Source organism: Coregonus clupeaformis, chromosome 17, assembly GCF_020615455.1.
Source record: "Coregonus clupeaformis isolate EN_2021a chromosome 17, ASM2061545v1, whole genome shotgun sequence".
In the NCBI taxonomy this organism is placed as follows: Eukaryota; Metazoa; Chordata; class Actinopteri; order Salmoniformes; family Salmonidae; genus Coregonus; species Coregonus clupeaformis.
The window spans coordinates 71,062,643-71,075,686 of NC_059208.1; the positions used below are offsets into that span (position 1 = coordinate 71,062,643).

Sequence of the window (13,044 nt, forward strand, 5' to 3'; positions counted from 1 at the left end):
AACGTAGCTTTTTGTTTTTAATGCGTTACCAACGTACCTAAAAGGCTGTTGAACAGTGAGCACCGGTTTGTACTGAACGACACGTTTCCACAAACCGTCACGCAACGTAGAAAACGTTGAATGGAACTGAATGCACCACATATGTTTGTAGGAGTTATAGTTTTGAAATCGTTATGTGTGTAATATGGCAAGAACAAAATGTTGTGCTGTTTTGAAAATGCCACCAGAAGGTGTCAGAGTTTAAAGTAACTGTCCAGTGTTTGCAGACTTCTATGAAATATGACCTATAATTACTTACAGTATGAGTGAAATAGTTTTCCTTCCCAAAAATTATAATTAAGTATGTTAAAAAGCTTTTCTGTGTTGGAATGGTGTGGGCATAACCCAAGAACAGAATTGTTTGGGTGTATACCCGTCATTAAAAATATTCATGCGAGCAAACAGCTGATTGGCCAGCTAATTTTCTTCAGGAAGATGACATCATCTAGGAAATAGCAAACATTTTTTAAACAGTCTGTTTGAGATACAAAAATGTTGGGTATCTTGTCAAATGGAAAAGTTGCACCATCTCTCTCTCATCAGCGTCACTCAGAGGTGTGGTCATCTCCTCGAGCACAACTTTGTTAGACTTTAGTGCGGCTTTTGACATTATCGATCGTAGTCTGCTACTGGAAAAATTTATGTGTTATGGCTTTACACCCCCTGCTATATTGTGGATAAAGAGTTACCTGTCTAACAGAACACAGAGGATGTACTTTAATGGAAGCCTCTCCAACATACTCCAGGTAGAATCATGAATTCCCCAGGGTAGCTGTCTAGGCCCCTTACTTTTTTCAATCTTTACTAACGACATACCAATGGCTTTGAGTAAAGCCAGTGTGTCTACGTATGCGGATGACTCAACACTATACACGTCAGCTACTACAGCGACTGAAATGACTGCAACACTCAACAAAGAGCTACAATTAGTTTCAAAAATTGTACAACTGCCTTAAATTTGCTGGACCCCAGGAAGAGTAGCTGCTGCCTTGGCAGCAGCTAATGGGGATCCATAATAAATACAAATACAAAAACTAGCAATGGCAGACTGGGGCAAGCGCCCAATCCAATGCGCCCAACATGTAAATTAGAAGTCGCTCAATTTCAGTTCATGTAAGAAAACAAGCAGTTGAGAGTGTAGAGAATCATCTAAAATGTGCATCTAAAATATCACATTTTCAGCTGTTTGAAGCTGGTGGACCAAACTGAAAGTAAAAGAATCGAGTGCGAGCTCTCCGCTGGCTTCCACAAGATCCCATAGCCACAAAGAAAAATGGGATGAGGGGGAGGGGGTAGAGTTGTTTATATTCAGCCTAAGTGTTTCTGCAATTTGCCTAGCTTTCTCAAGAGGAAAGCAAAGTTAGGCATAGTACCTTTTTAATAGGAAGACATTTGTAATGGAAAAACTCTTAAGTTTTAAGTATCTTTGAATCTGGCATTGAGCAGGCTTTGTCAAGCTGATGTAGTCATGTGAAGGATATAAGCTGCATACATTTGTGACCGGAAAATGGAATGTAAACTTTGACAATCTCTTTCAACAGACACACCCCCATACGCTTCAGCTTTTATAAGCCTCAACAAGAGAGAGCATAGTCACAGTGACAAAGCTATTTTCATGTGTTTACAGATGTGTGAGTTGGCAGAATATTGATACATTGTAAGAGCGAGTGTGAGGTCAGTGTTAGTGTGAGTCATTAACATTCCACGTGTGTTGCCCTTTGTTGCTTTTCCTTTAAGAATATTCCAATTTACTGAGACAAATCTAACCTAGACTGGAATTGAACTCTCACCCATTTTATGAGCAAGTCACTCTCTCCATATCAATCACTGTGCACAGGGAACTAGTCCCTCCCTTCAGCAATATCACACCAGTGAACTGGAAAGTCTTGTTTTACTGTAAAGGCAGGGAACGCAAATACTAGCACATTTTTTTGCATCTCCATTGTGGTCTGAATACATAAATAGGCTGTCATTAGGAGTTAAAGTCACGAGGATACAAAATGAGCAAACCAATGTCCGTGCAAGGCATGTCCAAAATGGAGGAGGCAAAGAATGTGAAGGATGAGGATAAGCTGTACTTGCATGAGGGGATCCTCTACTCTACAATCATGAGTCCCCCAGAAAATCTTAAAGGCCTGAAGGAGCTGGAGGGCAGGCCAGATGACATTTTACTGGTGGCCTACCCAAAATGTGGTAAGTGCAACCATCCCTGCTGTTGTGGTAGTTAGTGTGAACTGGATTGCATAGTGGAAATATTTGTTGCCATCAAATAAAGTGCAGAACACAAAACTGCTGTTATAAAGTCCTGGCCAGTGGCGGCTCCTGAAAAAATTCTCAGGGGGGGCAATTTTTCTGATGATTTAGGTGACCTACACACATTTTAAAAAAGATATGTCCAGCAACAACATGAAGACAGGGGCAGCATATAAGTCAATACTGATATACACATTACTTGCTTCAAAAAGGCCTCATGGTTGAATTGGAAATATGTGCACCTGAGCATAATTCACAACAAGCAAGCAGGAGCTTTTGATAGAGGCTACTGAAAACATTGATGCAAGTTATTGGTAATAAGAAATTTTTATAGACTTCCATATTCTGCCCTCTTGTATAGATTTGTGAAAATGAACAGTGATAGACATTTTGCCTGAAAACAGAATTTGAAAATAATTTCTAGAAAAGGTAAACACAGCTATCTGTATGGCTTTGTAAAAATGAACAACCATATTCTGGCCAATTGTATAGATTTGTAAATATGAACAACCATATTCTGGCCAATTGTATAGATTTGTAAAAATGAACATTTTTTTTTTTTACTTTATAAAAAATGAAAAATAACTATTTTAAACAACATCAACTGTGAACTGATTTGGGCGTGTGTGTGTTAAAGAGACAGACAGGGAGGGACAAAGAGAGAGAGAGGCTACATTACTTGTACTGAAACTGTTCTAGCTTGCTGCATGATCAAATTCAGCTGATGCACATAGCAATGCACGTAATGGGCATTCTTGAAATGCTCACGCACCTTTTGCTGCACACCAGCCTTCTCTCCCCTCATCACACTGGCTCCATCGTAAGCTTGCGCAATGAGTTTGACTTTTTCGTCGTCGGCAAAAAGACCGTTCAGTCTCTCCAAAAGCACACTGGCGATTGAGACTGAGGTTGATTCCGAGATGGGAAGGAACTCAAAAAAGCGCTCCTGCACTTTGTGGTTGCTATCTATGTACCTCAGCACAAGCACCAGCTGTGTCTGTGTAGAAACGTCCGTGGTCTCGTCAGCTTGGATAGCTACGAAGTTCGCCGACTTCACCTCCTCCACAATATGTTCCCTCATGACCGCTAGCATACACTCCAGTAGCTCGTTTTGAATGGTCTTTGATGTGCCCTTGAAAACTTTAGCATTTTTAAGATGGTCATCAAACACCTCATCTAATTGTGCCACAAAGTTGACAAGTCCAAGAAAAATACCAGGGTTGGTGGAGCCCTCAGTTTCATCTTTGCCTCGCAAAGCTAGCCATCTTGACAGTTGTACGTGAATTGATTGACGCTGCTACCCGCTCTTTTCTTAGTTATGTTCATGGTTACTTATGTTACGTATGACGAAAAGCGCGTAAGTGCAAGCCCTCCCGGAACCCATAGAGATTGTATTGAAAGCTCTGATATTTGAAAAAAAAAATATTTGACATGATAGTCTATGAGAGACTCCTGGGCGATTTTCAACCTGACTGAAATCGCCCCAAAAGGGGCGGGGCCATTTGAAGCACGACTTTAGCCTGATTGGACATTTAGTGGCAGATCAGACGTCTAGATTAGAACACTGATAACTACTGTTGCCGTGATATAATTGATTAGAAAAAAAATCCCTTCCTTTTCCCGTTTGGCAGTGCGTCGCCCATATCGCCCTAATGAACACACCGCCCCTGGTCCTGGCCATGACTAAATGTTTACAGGACTTAATACAAAATGCCTTTACATCTAAGAAGCCAACAGTTGGTTGTTGAACATTAACAAATGTATAAAGAGCCCACAGGAGCATGTGCATTGGAATATGTGTCTCCTGAAACCACATCATGAGCATTCTGTGCAGAATCAATGTGTCCCAACTGCCACCCATGAAGATACTCACATGAATTAGTCAGCCTTAAAAACATAGACTACATTGGACATAGGCTCACATTGTGCACACACTTTTGTGGACACTATCAACTTTATAGTCTGCCCTATACTCCTTTTGCCAGCAAAGCCCTAAATGAGTGTGCTTTTCCAGGGTTCAACTGGATGGTTGCTGTGCTACGCAAAATCATGGCTGCAGCCTCTGGGCAACAAGAAGTGTCTCAAATACCTCCACTGATGGAGTTTTTCTCTCCGGACATGCAGAAGGTATGTATGCCGTAACAGTTTTCTATAACAGAACTAAGTCAATACCTAGTCAATCAAAATCACTCTCTTTATCAGACTTGCTTTCAATGAGAATGACAGATCTTTAAGTTAAATGTGATGTCAAAATTCTGCCTAATATACATACCCAAAAGTAATTATTTATCCTGAGAAATATATATTTTTAAATTACTCGCTCACAGGAATTGGCTAATTCTTGGAATTCCTTTTGTCGCTACCAATTGAGGTAAATCAGCCTTTAGTTTTTAAGTGCCACACACAGAACAATTTCAGAATAACCTACAATAGGATGCACTAGTGCTTATCGGGCATTTCAAGGTATTTGTAAATGACCTGTTCACAAAGGATCAAACATTTTATTTTTGTATTTCTCATGCTCCTGCCTTTTGATTGTTATAATTCTGCCACTGGCTAAGAGTGTTGGTTCAGTAACCAAAAGGTCGCTGGTTCGAATCCCCAAGCCTACTAGGTGAATAATCTGTCGATGTGCCCTTGAGCAAGGCACTTAACCCTAATTGCGCCTGTAAATTGATCTGGATAAGACCGTCTGCTAAATTACCATTTATTTTTATGTACTTTTTTTAAATATATTTTTTTACAAATGATGTACCTTGTGGTTTTCTGCTGCATTTTTGTATGCCATATGATAAGCTGCTAAATGGATTCACATAGCTTATATACTGAGAGAGTGACAATCAAAGAACACAGATTGGAGATCTTACAACTAGACAAAAAGGAAATGTTCATTTGAGAATACAACACGGCAACAAAGACACATTAGAGACATAATCCCTTCCCCTTTTTGCAGGATTGTGATATGTGATTAATCAACATTGACACTAGTTCATTTTGAATAATAGTTTAACAAGTGCACAACATACAAAAAGGTGTCTAGCAGAGTGTATCTCAACATTTATCAAACTCTTCAAAAGTGTCTTATAGTATGGCCTGTGCAGCCTTGATGTTGATGAGACCCATGGAGCCCTATGGACTATTATGTTATAGCAGAAGTTAGAGGATAGGCTTGTGGAATTCCAGTGGAATCATTCTGTAGGATTATAACAAAAAGTTTGGTTCACCACAAGGCTTTTACTAAGGCAGGCCCAAACCATTGTCCATTCCCTCTGTTTGTTTTACAGGTGGTGGGAGAAATGCCCTCTCCGCGGTTACTGGGCACACATTTGCACCCTGATAACATCCCTGGCACTTTTATTGCGAAGAAAGCAAAGGTCAGTGTTAATAGCTTTGCTAGAGAACATGTCACAACAACTTGAATCTAGCCTCCCTTCAATTGTGGAGTGCTTAATCTAATGCAGTCTGGGACATTTTTATTTTTATAATAACATAGGAAATGAATACGATATGAAAGTGACAGGTCAATTTCACTTCCGTATCTTCGTTTTGTAGGCTATGAATGAGCCTGAAATTTGCATCGTCAATGAACACGCAATAATTTAAGATATAAAATGTATACGTGTTTCCGGGTGAATTTACATTTTCAACGTGTTTGATGGCGAAGAAAAAGCACAAAACCGAAAAGTTACAACTGTTTAATTGGAACTACACACATGAACTACAACTCCCAGCAGCTGTGTATTGTCTCGCTTTCGACAGCTTGCCATTTGTATTTTTATTTAGCATTTCCAGAAAGTACTGGATGGCAACATTCTAATATAATCTAATACATAAAACGGCCTGTAGCAAGTGGGTTCTTACAGTCCTGTGAGTCCTCGGCTCGAGCAGGCATAATCCAGCATGCTAATTCAAATAAGACTTTTCAAACTTTTGGCGATGTGTCTTACTACTTGAGCGTCAAATATTTTTACTGCCTCAAGCTATCTTGGGTATGACTCTACAAGCTTGGCACACCTATATTTGGGGAGTTTTTCCTATTGTTCTCTGCAGATCCTCTCAAGCTCTGTCAGGTTGGATGGGGAGCGTTGCTTAACAGCTATTTACAAGGCCTCTCCAGAGATGTTAGATTTGGTTCAAGTACGGGCTCCGGTTGGGACACTCAAGGACATTCAGAGACCTGTCTCGAAGCCATTCCTGCGTTGTCTTGGCTGTGTGCTTAGGGTCGTTGTCCTGCTGGAAGGTGAACCTTTGCCCCTGTCTGAAGTCTTGAGCGCTCTGGAGCAGGTTTTCATCAAGGATCTCTCTGAACTTGGCTCCGTTCATCTTTCCCTCGATCCTGACTAGTATCCCAGTCCTTGCAGCTGAAAAACATCCCCACAGCATGATTCTGCCACCACCATGCTTCACCGTAGGGATGGTGCCAGGTTTCCTCCAGACGTCATGCTTGGCATTCAGGCCAAAGAGTTCAATCTTGATTTCATCAGATCAGAGAATCTTGTTTCTCATGGTCTGAGAGTCCTTTAGGTGCCTTTTGGCAAACTCCAAGTGGGCTGTCGTGCCTTTTACTGAAGAGTGGCTTCCGTCTGGCCACTCTACCATAAAGGCCTGATTGGTGGAGTGCTGCAGAGATGGTTGTCCTTCTGGAAGGTTCTCCCATATCCACAGAGGAACTCTGGAGCTATGTCAGAGTGACCATCGGGTTCTTGGTCACCTCCCTGACCAAGGCCCTTCTCCCTCGATTGCTCAGTTTGGCCGTGCGGCCAGCTCTAGGAAGAATCTGGGTGGTTCCAAACATCTTCCATTTAAGAATGATGGAGGCCACTATGTTCTTGGGGACCTTCAATGCTGCAGAAATGTTTCGGTACCCTTCCCCAGATCTGTTCCTCGACACAATCCTGTCTCGGAGCTCTACGGACAGTTGCTTTGACCTCCATAGCTTGGTTTTTGCTCTGACATGCACGGTCAACTGTGGAACCTTATTTAGACAGGTGTGTGCCTTTCCAAATCATGTCCAATCAATTCAATTTACCACAGGTGGACTCCAATCAAGTAGTAGAAACATCTCAAGGATGATCAATGGAAACAGGTTGCATGAGCTCAATTTTGAGTCTCATAGCAAAGGGTCTGAATAATATGTTGTCATTATGGGGTATTGTGTGTAGATTGCTGAGGAAAATGTTTTAATTAATTAATTTTAGAATAAGGCTGTAACCTAACAAAATGTGGAAAAAGCCAAGGGGTCTGAATACTTTCCAAAGGCACTGTAATAATACACTGCATTCATTAATCTGACTCCAATATTATGTGAATAAATGCAACATGCCCTGTATGTCTCTGGAGGAATCTAGTCAAGGTAGCGAACTTTGCATCACCACTCAGTATGATTATAATGAACATGAACATGTCTAACTTGCACCGTTATGCAATTATTAAGAGACTAGATACAAATAGCTAATCCTGCCGACCAATGTTCTAGCATTAATTTATTGAGGCAAGCATATGCTATGTGTATAGTGTATATAGCAACTACCAATAGACCTACTAAATTTTAAGTGTATAGTCAATCAAAGAATGACTCTGTAAAACAAGGAATGCGTTTACTCAATTCAACTAATATAATTTATTAGTCACAAAATAATTGACACTCAAACAAGTACATTGTACATGAAATACATTATACATTACAGAATAACACACACAGGCTAAGATTTATTTTGTAACGTGTCTTTAGTTCAGAATAATCTCTAAGAGAAAAAATGTGTGTGTGGTACACACAGGAGCTTGGTAGCAAGTTCTCAAAGTATACAGAAATTCACTGCTGCCCTTTTAACCAGATTCAAGCAGAAACTCACCCCCCAACCTAAATTAGCATGTATTTGCACTTTGCTAGTAAAAACAAAAGACAGGAAAACACACCCAGATTTTAATCTAATCATCCAATTTAAATGACAGGAGCGCACCCCTGTGTCGCTCCTCTTTGAACTATCCACCATCCGATGAACAAAATAAGTTTCCTTGTAACAATGAATCCATAGAACTTACAGTACAATAAACATACAGTACAACATGTCAAAATTCATAGCTCTTTATAAACTCTTGAAACAATACAAACATGAAAATGTAATTCACACATTAACATTCATTCTGTCGATTTCACGTTTTCATCTATCTTCACACCTCCAACGGTGTCCATGCTCCCAGGGTTCTGTGGGAACGTCCCTTCCTGGAGAAAGCCACAGATAAGGTGTGTTTGATAACTGTGATAGCCTATAAATGGTCTGCCATCCAAACAATGTCATAAATTGTGATTGAGTCATCACGCTGTGCTCCCACGCCAGTTGCGAGTATCACCGTTTTCTTCCACTACATATTCCTCCCATTAGGCTTGTCCAATAACGCCCCTTGCTCACACCACTCCCAGACAGTCCTAGCAACATTCTTGGTTGAGGAATTGTTCTTTGCTAAGAAGCTATTTTGTCACTTTTTGACCATTTTAACTGAAAACAATCACAATAAGATATGTACAGTGTCTTGCAAAAGTATTGATCCCCCTTGGCGTTTTTCCTATTTTGTTGCATTACAACCTGTAATTTAAATGGCTTTCTATTTGGATTTCATGTAATGGACATACACAAAATAGTCCAAATTGGTGAAGTGAAATGAAAAAAATTACTTGTTTCAAAAAATTCTAAACAATAAATTGCGGAAAAGTGGTGTGTGCATATGTATTCACCCCCTTTGCTATGAAGCCCCTAAATAAGATCTGGTGCAACCAATTACCTTCAGAAGTCACATAATTAGTTAAATAGATTGCACACAGGTGGACTTTAAGTGTCACATGATCTGTCACATGATCTCAGTATACAGTGAGGGAAAAAAGTATTTGATCCCCTGCTGATTTTGTACGTTTGCCCACTGACAAAGACATGATCAGTCTATAACTTTAATGGTAGGTTTATTTGAACAGTGAGAGACAGAAAGACAACAAAAAAAATCCAGAAAAACGCATTTTAATGAGGGAAATAAGTATTTGACCCCTCTGCAAAACATGACTTAGTACTTGGTGGTAAAACCCTTGTTGGCAATCACAGAGGTCAGACGTTTCTTGTAGTTGGCCACCAGGTTTGCACACATCTCAGGAGGGATTTTGTCCCACTCCTCTTTGCAGATCTTCTCCAAGTCATTAAGGTTTCGAGGCTGACGTTTGGCAACTCGAACCTTCAGCTCCCTCCACAGATTTTCTATGGGATTAAGGTCTGGAGACTGGCTAGGCCACTCCAGGACCTTAATGTGCTTCTTCTTGAGCCACTCCTTTGTTGCCTTTGTCGTGTGTTTTGGGTCATTGTCATGCTGGAATACCCATCCATGACCCATTTTCAATGCCCTGGCTGAGGGAAGGAGGTCCTCACCCAAGATTTGACGGTACATGGCCCTGTCCATCGTCCCTTTGATGCGGTGAAGTTGTCCTGTCCCCTTAGCAGAAAAACACCCCCAAAGCATAATGTTTCCACCTCCATGTTTGACGGTGGGGATGGTGTTCTTGGGGTCATAGGCAGCATTCCTCCTCCTCCAAACACGGCGAGTTGAGTTGATGCCAAAGAGCTCGATTTTGGTCTCATCTGACCACAACACTTTCACCCAGTTCTCCTCTGAATCATTCAGATGTTCAATGGCAAACTTCAGACGGCCCTGTATATGTGGTTTCTTGAGCAGGGGGACCTTGCGGGCGCTGCAGGATTTCAGTCCTTCACAGCGTAGTGTGTTACCAATTGTTTTCTTGGTGACTATGGTCCCAGCTGCCTTGAGATCATTGACAAGATCCTCCCGTGTAGTTCTGGGCTGATTCCTCACCGTTCTCATGATCATTGCAACTCCACGAGGTGAGATCTTGCATGGAGCCCCAGGCCGAGGGAGATTGACAGTTATTTTGGGTTTCTTCCATTTGCGAATAATCACACCAACTGTTGTCACCTTCTCACCAAGCTGCTTGGCGATGCTCTTGTAGGCCATTCCAGCCTTGTGTAGGTCTACAATCTTGTCCCTGACATCCCTGGAGAGCTCTTTGGTCTTGGCCATGGTGGAGAGTTTGGAATCTGATTGATTGATTGATTGCTTCTGTGGACAGGTGTCTTTTATACAGGTAACAAACTGAGATTAGGAGCACTCCCTTTAAGAGTGTGCTCCTAATCTCAGCTCGTTACCTGTATAAAAGACACCTGGGAGCCAGAAATCTTTCTGATTGAGAGGGGGTCAAATACTTATTTCCCTCATTAAAATGCTAATCAATTTATAACATTTTTGACATTCGTTTTTCTGGATTTTTCTTGTCTCTCACTGTTCAAATAAACCAACCATTAAAATTATAGACTGATCATTTATTTGTCAGTGGGCAAACGTACAAAATCAGCAGGGGATCAAATACTTTTTTCCCTCACTGTATAAACACCTGTTCTGAACGCCCCATAGTCTGCAACACCACTAAGCAAGGGGCAACATCAAGCAAGCGGCACCATGAAGACCAAGGAGCTCTCCAAACAAGGAGCTCTCCAAACAGGTCAGTGACAAAGTTTTGGAGAAGTACAGATCAGGGTTGGGTTATAAAAAAATATCAAAAACTTTGAACATCCCACAGAGCACCATTTAAATCCATTATTAAACAATTGAAAAAATATGGCACCACAACAAACCTGCCAAGAGAGGGCCACCCACCAAAACTCACAGACCAGGCAAGGAGGACGTTAATCAGAGAGGCAACAAAGAGACCAAAGATAACCCTGAAGGAGCTGCAAAGGTCCACAGCGGAGATTGGAGTATCTGCACATAGGACCACTTTAAGCCGTACACTCCACAGAGCGTGGCCAGAAGAAGAACAAATAAGCAAACATGTTTGGTGTTCGCCAAAAGGAATGTGGGAGACTCCCCAAACATATGCAAGAAGGTACTCTGGTCAGATGAGACTAAAATTGAGCTTTTTGGCCATCAAGGAAAACGCTATGTCTGGCACAAACCCAACACCTCTCATCACCCCGAGAACACCATCCCCACAGTGAAGCATGGTGGTGGCAGCATCATGCTGTGGGGATGTTTTTCATCGGCAGGGACTGGGAAACTGGTCAGAATTGAGGGACTGATGGATGGCACTAAATACAGGGAAATTCTTGAGGGAAACCTGTTTCAGTCTTCCAGAGATTTGAGACTGGGACGGAGGTTCACCTTCCAGCAGGACAATGACCCTAAGCATACTGATAAAGCAACACTTGAGTGGTTTTAGGGGAAACATTTAAATGTTTTGGGATGGCCTACTCAACAAAAAAAAAATGTATGCACGCATGACTGTAAGCCGCTTTGGATAAAAGCGTCTGCTAAATGGCATATTATTTATTTTATTTTTACTCAGAGCCCAGACCTCAATCCAATTGAGAATCTGTGGTATGACTTAAAATTTGCTGTACAACAGCGGAACCCATCCAACTTGAAGGAGCTGGAGCAGTTTTGCCTTGAAGAATGTGCAAAAATCCCAGTGGCTAGATGTGCCAAGCTTATAGAGACATACCCCAAGATACTTGCAGCTGTAAATGCTGCAAAAGGTGGCTCTACGAAGCATTGACTTTGGAGGGGTGAATAGTTATGCACGCTCAGGTTTTCTGTTTTTTTGGGTCTTATTTCTTGTTTGTTTCACAATAACAAACATTTTGCATCTTCAATGTGGTAGGCATGTTGTGTAAACCAAATGATACAAACCCACCCAAAATCTATTTTTAATTCCAAGTTGTAAGGCAACAAAATAGGAAAAATGCCAAGGGGGGTGAATACTTTCGCAAGCCACTGTAGCCGTTTCCTGCAGTCAAATTACATAGTGGCCTAATGGCCATATTTTTTATCATTTAAAAATTATACTGAACAAAAATATAAAAGCAACATGCAACAATTTCAAAGATTTTACTGAGTTACAGTTCATATAAGGAAATCAGTCAATTGAAATAAATTAATTAGGTCCTAATCTGTGGATTTCACATGACTGGGCAGGAGAGCAGCCATGGGTGGGCCTGGGAGGGCATAGGCCCACCCACTTGGGAGCCAGGCCCAGCCAATCAGAATGTGTTTTTCCCCACAAAAGTGCTTTATTAAAGACAGAAATACTCCTAAATTTCATCAGCTGTCCGGGTGGCTGGTCGCAGATGATCCCGCAGGTGAAGAAGCCGGATGTGGAGGTCCTGGGCTGGCGTGGTTACACGTGGTTGTCACGTTCGTTGAATGACGGGTCAGACCAAGGCGCAGCGTGATATACGTACATGTTTATTAAACTAAATAAACACACGACAAAACAAGAAACGAAACGAAACGTGAAGTCCAAGGTAGAATACACAACATACCTTACAAGGAACAAGATCCCACAACTAGACAGTGCCAATAGGCTGCTTAAGTATGGTCCCCAATCAGAGACATCGAGCGACAGCTGCCTCTGATTGGGAACCACACCGGGCAACATAGAACTAGACATACTAGATCCTCATACATAGAACAAGCACAACAAGGAATATACACACCCTGACTCAACATATAAGCGTCCCCTGAGTCAGGGCGTGACAGTGGTCTGCGTTTGTGAGGCCAGTTGGACTTACTGCCAAATTCTCTAAAATGACATTGGAGGCGGCTCATGGTAGAGAAATTATTATTTAATTATCTGGCAAAAGCGCTGGTGGACAGTCATGCAGTCAGTATGTCAATTGCACGCTTCCTCAAAACTTGAGA

The 13,044-nt window shown here is 41.5% G+C and overlaps 1 pseudogene; it reads left to right on the forward strand.

Annotated features, from left to right (window-relative positions):
* The first annotated feature begins 1,907 nt into the window (after positions 1 to 1,907).
* The window catches only part of LOC123492908, a 41,990-nt pseudogene continuing 30,853 nt past the window's right edge, over positions 1,908 to 13,044 (forward strand).